This window comes from Lepidochelys kempii, chromosome 13 (genome assembly GCF_965140285.1).
Source record: "Lepidochelys kempii isolate rLepKem1 chromosome 13, rLepKem1.hap1, whole genome shotgun sequence".
NCBI classification, from domain to species: domain Eukaryota; kingdom Metazoa; phylum Chordata; order Testudines; family Cheloniidae; genus Lepidochelys; species Lepidochelys kempii.
The window spans coordinates 12788515-12795714 of record NC_136392.1 but is presented as its reverse complement, the minus strand read 5'-3'; the positions used below and the strand labels follow the sequence as shown (position 1 = coordinate 12795714).

General features: G+C 44.2%; 1 pseudogene; it reads right to left on the bottom strand.

The window, feature by feature from the left end:
• Positions 1–6838: 6838 nt before the first annotated feature.
• Positions 6839–6895, bottom strand: LOC140897434 (U6 spliceosomal RNA; annotated as a pseudogene).
• Between the last annotated feature and the right edge of the window lie 305 nt (positions 6896–7200).

The window sequence follows — 7200 nt, the reverse complement described above, 5'->3', positions numbered from 1 at the left end:
GCTTGCATTTCTATTTTTTGAAGACATGAAATGTTGAAGTCAAATTCAAGCTCCTCGTTAAGAGTTTCCCATCTCTGCCGAGAACGTGGTTTTAAACTGAGTGAACAGGCCTGTGCTCTGCGCTTATAAACTGGTTTGGGTTCCACTAAAATGATTTGTGCTAGATGTATGTGACTGCCATTATTTGTGTGTTAATCGGAAGTTCTCAACCATGGTCGTACTGTGCAGGCACATCTAAAATGGCATGGTCTCCTGGACGCTTCCCCTACAACTGCAGTTCCTCAAGCCAATCCCCTCTCACCAGGGATTGCATAACAACCCCATGACAGAGTTAGCAATTGCTTACCTGGAAAAGTAACATTAGCCAGCACCTGTGTATGTTCAGCTCAGCTGCATCTAGTGTGGTGATGAGTGCCCTGCCCTTCTATGAAAAATTAATCACGCTTTCTCCTCTCTCTCTTTGTGACATCTCTCCTTCCCATTGGCTTTGAGTAACTCGGCTTGGAGCAAGGAGAATGAAGTGTTATGTTGATCCCATAGACCACCTTCTGTGGTTTAAGAATTGGTGATTTTGTTTTTCTTAGTAAGGTCACTGACTGTTGCATTAGTAACATTTTCTGAAGTCAGCACAAAGGTAAATGGTGGAAGTCCCATCATCTGAGTCATTTAAAACTGGAGCTGGCAAAGCACCAGCAAATATACCATAGAGTTAAATCCTGAATTTCCAGCTGATGGGATTGTGTCTGAGCTAGGTAGATGAAGCAACAGGCAGGCAGAAGATAAACAGACTTAGAAATAGTATGGAAAACAAGGATAGTACCTATCTGTGTGTCTGGAAACCTGAGTAGCTAGTCACTGAACTAGATGATCATAAAGGAACTTTCTGGCCTTACAATCTATGAATCTATGAAATCTGGGAGGGCGTGGAGGACCCTGAAACCAAATAGAAGGGATAGTTGGTTGATTTCCTGCCATTACATAGGAAATAAAGAGGGTCGCACCAATCCCCTGTATCATTCACTCAGCCTGTGTTTGGCTTGGTTTAGGATGCTTCTTAAATTCAGGTTGAGGCTGGTTTGATGTTTCACTCTTCAAAGCTGTTCATCACCTAGCCCTTCATGTGGCTCTAGTGAGTTCAGTAGTTGGCACTAGGACTATGTGATCTGTCTGAGCTTTCAAAATAACAGCCAAGAATATTAATCTTTTCCAAAAGGAATCTGAGGTAGATGCAGGGTGGAAGAAGAGTGTTGCCTCTTCTGTTTTTACGGGAATGTTTTCCCTTATGGGTGGTCATTTTTACACTTGAACTCAGCCTAATTCTGTGGCAGTTCCATTATCAGAATTCCCATTGACTGAAGTCAAAACAATTCCCAAATATGCGGAAGCTACAATGCCATTGCCTATAAATCCAGCCATATAAACAAGGGAAATGTGCCAATCTCAGACTGTTCTTCAAACAAGACCAAAGTGACCTGCAACATGCAATTCCATGCTCTCTATTCCAGTAGAACCACATGGTACTGTAGAAACCTGAATTAAGAGCTGGGAATAGAACCCTGGAGTCCTGATTCCCAGGCCATTAAGGTATGTCTACACTGCAGGTGGGAGCAAGCCTCTCAGCCTGGATGCCTGAGCTGGCATGCTACAAATAGCAATGCATATGTTGTGGTTTGGCCACCAGTTCAGCCCCAGGGGGTCAAGCTGCTACTTGGGCTAGAACAACCACATTGCTCTGTTTAGTATGCTAGCTCAAGTGGAGCTAATGGGAGTCTGTCTACTCAGGAAGGGAGGCTTGCTTGCAGCTGCAGTGTAGACATACCTTCTGTCTCCAGTGATCAGTGCTACAAAACATAAGTTATTAGATTCTTGGAATTTGAGAGCAACAATAAATAATATTATGCTCTTCTATGGAACCTTCCATCCGAGGACCTCAAGTTGTTTTACAAACATGAATTCATTCATTCCTCAAGCCATTCTTTGTGATAGGTACTACTATCTATGTTTTATGGCTGAGTAAACCAATGCACGGAGAGATGAAGTGACTTGCTCAAGCTAGTTATGTAGCTCAGTGGCAATAAAGCTTGGTGGAAAACTAAGGGTTCCTGACTCTCAGTACTCCCTGCTGTAGCCACAATAACCCTACTTAACAATAATTTGCTTCTCCTTTTGCAAAACTATTTCCCACTGGAGATCTATGCAAAGTGAATTACGAACAATACCAAACTCTTGCAACCTGTATATTTTTGCATTCCCAGCTAAGGAACGCAAAGGAAAACATGCAAAGGAAAGCATAGGATGCGAAGAAAAACATAGGATAAATCTTTCTGGTTCCACTTAGCAAAGATAGCCAGCTAGTAACAGTAACCTTTCCTCATTCCTCAGTAACATCCTGCCATAGAAGGGTGTGAGAGCAGAGATTTGAAAGCAGATATTGTCCAAAGTTTTGTAAAAAGGCAGTCTTATATCCAGCCTGGGTTGGAGGAAGGACATTGCAACAGCTGATTTCTAGAATCTATGGTGCTGTGGTAGGTGACAAGAAATCGGATACTTCATGGAAGAGACAACTTTCACCTCAACAAGAGCTAAAATGTGACAGCCATATTAGTCTATGGGTGCCCTGTGTTGGCTAATCTATGTAACTTCAACAAGTGATTATGCTCTCTTATACCCAGCTAGAAGAAAGATTGTCAGGCAGACAGGGACTGAAAGGAAACAAGAAGGAAAGCATTGCAGCTTCACACAGTACTATCGCCACCAGGCTGTCTTGGATGCTGCATCGTGGAAGAGCTGCTTTCATTTCTGCCAGGGTCTCCATAATAATCATGCCAGTTGATGCTGATCTGGGGATGTGTTGAGCCTTTGCATTCTCTGGCTACATCCCTTTGACAGCCAGAGCCAAAAGCTTTTTTGGCACTTGTAGGCTCCCAGACAAAGGGGAAGCTGTTGGCATTTGGTCCTCATGCTCCTTCCTGATGACCTTTCTAACACAAATAATGGGTGAATCTGCCCCTTGTTTTAGTTCACCCAAAATAGAAGTGGCTAATCTTTACTTCAAGATGAAATCAATTTGGATTCATGTAGAGCTGTCAGCATAAGTACAGGCCTCTCTCCTTAATCCTACCCTTGCTGAAAGAAGTAGTTGAGTCAAATATTTATCTAACCTTGCATTTAACCAGGAAACCCAGCTGAGATAAATCACTTTCTGCCTGAGAAAAATTCGGGCAGCCTTCTGCTGTGACACTTTTGAATGACACTCTGCACCCTGGCCATTTTTTTAAAAAGGGTTTAGTCACACCCAGAAGTGGGCACACATTTTTAATTATGTTTCTTTCAGAAAATGAGTGTTGTTATCCAGGGAGATTTAAGAAAATTCCACATGTTATTTGAAAACTAATAGCTAAATATGAGAGACTGTTAAGTCTTTTGTGCACATTGTACATCCTTTTCCTTTCCTCGCCAAGCGCTCTCATTTTTACTCTGCACCTTGCATCTCTCAGTTTCTCTCCTTCTCATTTTAATCAGGAGAATCGTTTTTCCCCTATCCATAATAGTTCGATGGTTAATGACCCCTTTCAGCATCCATCTCCAGAAATAATATATCTTATTTGGCTTGTCCTACTTCTTATAAGTAGCAATCTATATCTTATACCTTACAAGGGGAGCAGCAGGGACAAAAACCTAACTTGTTTTAAGACTGAGCTTGATAAGATTATGGAGAGGATGATATGACGAAGTTGCCTACAAAGGCATATGGCCAAGCTGCAACAGCTAGTAACAAATGGCTGAAGATGAAATTACTCCAGAGAATTCTTTCCCAGCTGAATTACTCCAGAGAATTCTTTCCCAGCTGTCTGGCTGGTGGGTCTCACCCACATGCTCAGGATCTAACTGATCACCATATTTGGGTTGGAAGGAATTTTTCCCCCGGTCAGTCTGGCAGAGACCTTGGTGTTTTTTTGGGCCTTCCTCTGAAGTGTGGGGCATGGGTCACTAGCTGGTTTAATCTAGAATAAATGGTGAATTCTGTGTAAGTTAAAGTTTTTAAATCAACACTTGAGGACTTCAGTAACTCAGCAAAAGATAAAAGGTCTGGTAAAGGAGTGAATGGTTGAGGTTCCATGGCCTGTGATGTGCAGGAGGCAAAGGTGCTGACTTACCGAGTTGCGGGGGGTGATCCACCCCCACTGTGCCCTAGCCCCACCCTGCTTCTGCCTGCCCCCACTCCTTCCCCATCCCACCCCACAGAGCCTCCTGCATGCCCTGGAACAGCTGATCTGCGGCAGTGGAAGGTGCTGGGAGGGAGGGGAGAAACCGATCAGCGGGCCACTGGAAGGTGGAAAACGCTGTGGGGGAGTGGGAGATGCTGACCTGCGTGGCTACCAGTGGGTGCTGAGCACCTGCTGTTTTTTTCTTTTCCATGGCACCCTGGAGTACCCATGGAATCAGCGCCTTTGGCAGGAGGTCAGTCTAGATGATAATGATGGTCCCTTCTGGCCTTAAAGTCTGGATCTGTGTGTAAAATAAACTGAATCACTGGAGGTTAGTGAGAAGTGGGTATGTAAACCTGAGACAAACTCAGTGCAGAGGTACTGTGGCTTAGTGGCTTGAGGATAGGACTGGGACCTAGGAGATCTGCGTTCTATTTGTGGCTCTGACACAGGATTTTTGGGTGAACTTGGGCAATTCACTTCACCTCTCTGTGTCTGAGTTTCTCCATCTGTAAAGTACTTTGAGACCTACAGATAAAAAGAGTTTGGAACAATTATTATTTTATTATTAATATTTTCTTTGGGTCAGATCCTGTTTCCTTCCCATTCCTGTCCTTTCCTTTTAGTCTTCTTCTAGCTTTTTCTTCACTAGCCTTTTATTGCTAAAACTTCCCACCATTGCCGACACTTGTGCTGCTCCACGAGAGATAGCAACAGTGGGAGTGCTACTGAAGACCTGGTTTGAGTGGCCACCAGTGTTTTGACCATCATGCCATCTAGATTTGTTCAGAGCAGGGTTACAGGCCATAGTTGTTGTAACATCTGGGAGCCTGTCTACATGAACATTCCCATGCTTGCTACCACAGACAGAGACTCCTTCAGTTCAACTGCAGAATTCACGTGTGACGGGTTGGATCACAGAAACCCTCTTGGGGCTGCCAACTGATGTGCCAAGATTACTTCTGCCCCTGCTTTCCCTGTCCTCCCAGCCTGGGAATTCTGTGCCCTGCCTGGTTTGAGCCAGACCCGCTAGCCTGCTGCAAACCTAGACCCAGGTCTCAACCATGTCCCCTAACAGCTGTAGGTTTAATTGAAAGCAGGTTAAGAAGTGTTCCTGTCTTTAACACTCAGATGCTCAATTCCCAATGGGGCCAAACCCCAAATAAATCAGTTTTACCCAGTATAAAGCTTATACAGGGTAAACTCATAAATTGTTTGACCTCTATAACACTGCTAGAGAGATATGCACAGCTGTCCCCCCCAGGTATTAATACATACTCTGGGTTAATTAATAAGTAAAAAGTGATTTTATTAAATACAGAAAGTAGGATTTAAGTGGTTCCAAGTAGTAACAGACAGAACAAAATGAATCACCAAGCAAAATAAAATAGAACACACAAGTCTTTGTCTATATACAGTAAGAAAACTGAATACAGAGTAAAACCTCACCCTCAGAGGAGTTCTAGTAAGCTTCCTCTTACAGACTAGTCTCCTTCTAGTCTGGGTCCAGCAATCACTCACACCCCCTGTAGTTACTGTCCTTTGTTCCAGTTTCTCTCAGATATCCTTGGTGCTGGAGAGGCTCTCTCTTGAGCCAGCTGAAGACAAAAGGGACGGGTCTCCCAGGGGTTTAAATAGACTTTCTCTTGTGGGTGGATACCCCTCCATCCCCCTGTGTAGAATTCCAGCTACAAGATGGAGTTTTGGAGTCACATGGGCAAGTCACATGTCCATGCATGACTCAGAATTTACAGGTAGCAGCCATGGTTCACATGCTACCTTGAACATCCTCATGTAGATTTCTTATGTGGATTGGAGCCTTCCGAGATCCATGGTCCGTTAAGTGCTTCTTGACTGGGCACTTAATTTGCACATTTGTTTCTCAAGAAGCTGACCGAATACTTTACTAGGGCCACTTAAAAATCAAGCAAGTATACAGCCAATATTCATAACTTTGAATATAAAAATGATACATGCATACAAATAGGATGAATAGATTCAGTAGACCATAACCTTTGCAGAGAGATGTTACATGGCACATGTAGCATAAAACATATTCCAGTTTTGTCATAAGCATATTTCCATAAAGTCTTATGGGGTACACCATCACACCATGCATTTTCACTTCTGCTCTCTGTGACCCCTACAGCTTTTCTAAAGTGGTTCTAAGGTGTGAACATTTCCATGTCATCGAAAAACAAGGCAGATCCTCTCTTCAAAGCTTTAATCAACAAAATAACCATTTGCAATGGCTATGAATTTTTCCCCTTTACATTTCTGAAATGCTGGATCAAACTGGTGAGTCGATGCAGCTGAATCTTTGACTTCCTTGGGGTACATTTTTATAGTTGCGAACATGAGGTTCCTACATAAATCTCATTAACATATAGCAGGTGTGATAGACCCAGGCCAGCTGGGTACAGCAGAGTAGCCTTATTGGGATCCAGGAAGTGGGCGGGCAAGGCCCGCCCACTGCTAAAGGATCCCCCCACACCCGAAGGGGGGTCCACAGGACCTGGAAAACCAATTAATTACGGGGGTCAACTGGGACGGGACAACAGGGACGGGAGTGCGGTCAAAGGGTCAAATGAAGGGAACCGGACGGGGACACCGAGCAGAGGACCCCAGACAAAAAGATGGACTGCTTCACAATTTTGCGTGTCATCCTTGCGCAGGGGCCGTGCTAGCTGAAGGCAGATATACTGGCCACTGGATTAACAGTTTTCTGTTCCCTCACTGACCAGAGCAGGGGCTGCTCCAGGCTAATGAGAACACCTGACTCCAATTAACCTGCAAAGAGTCAGGTGAGGCCATTAAGCTAATGTGACCACCTGACTCTAATTAAGGCCCCTCTGATAATATAAAAGGGTTCACTCCAGTCAGGCAGAGAGGAGGTGTGGCTGAAGGGCTGGTTAATGAAGACACCCTCAAGTCATTGGTAATGGAGCCCTAAGGTAAGGGTGAAGAAGGGAGAAGCAGGAGAGCTATGGGG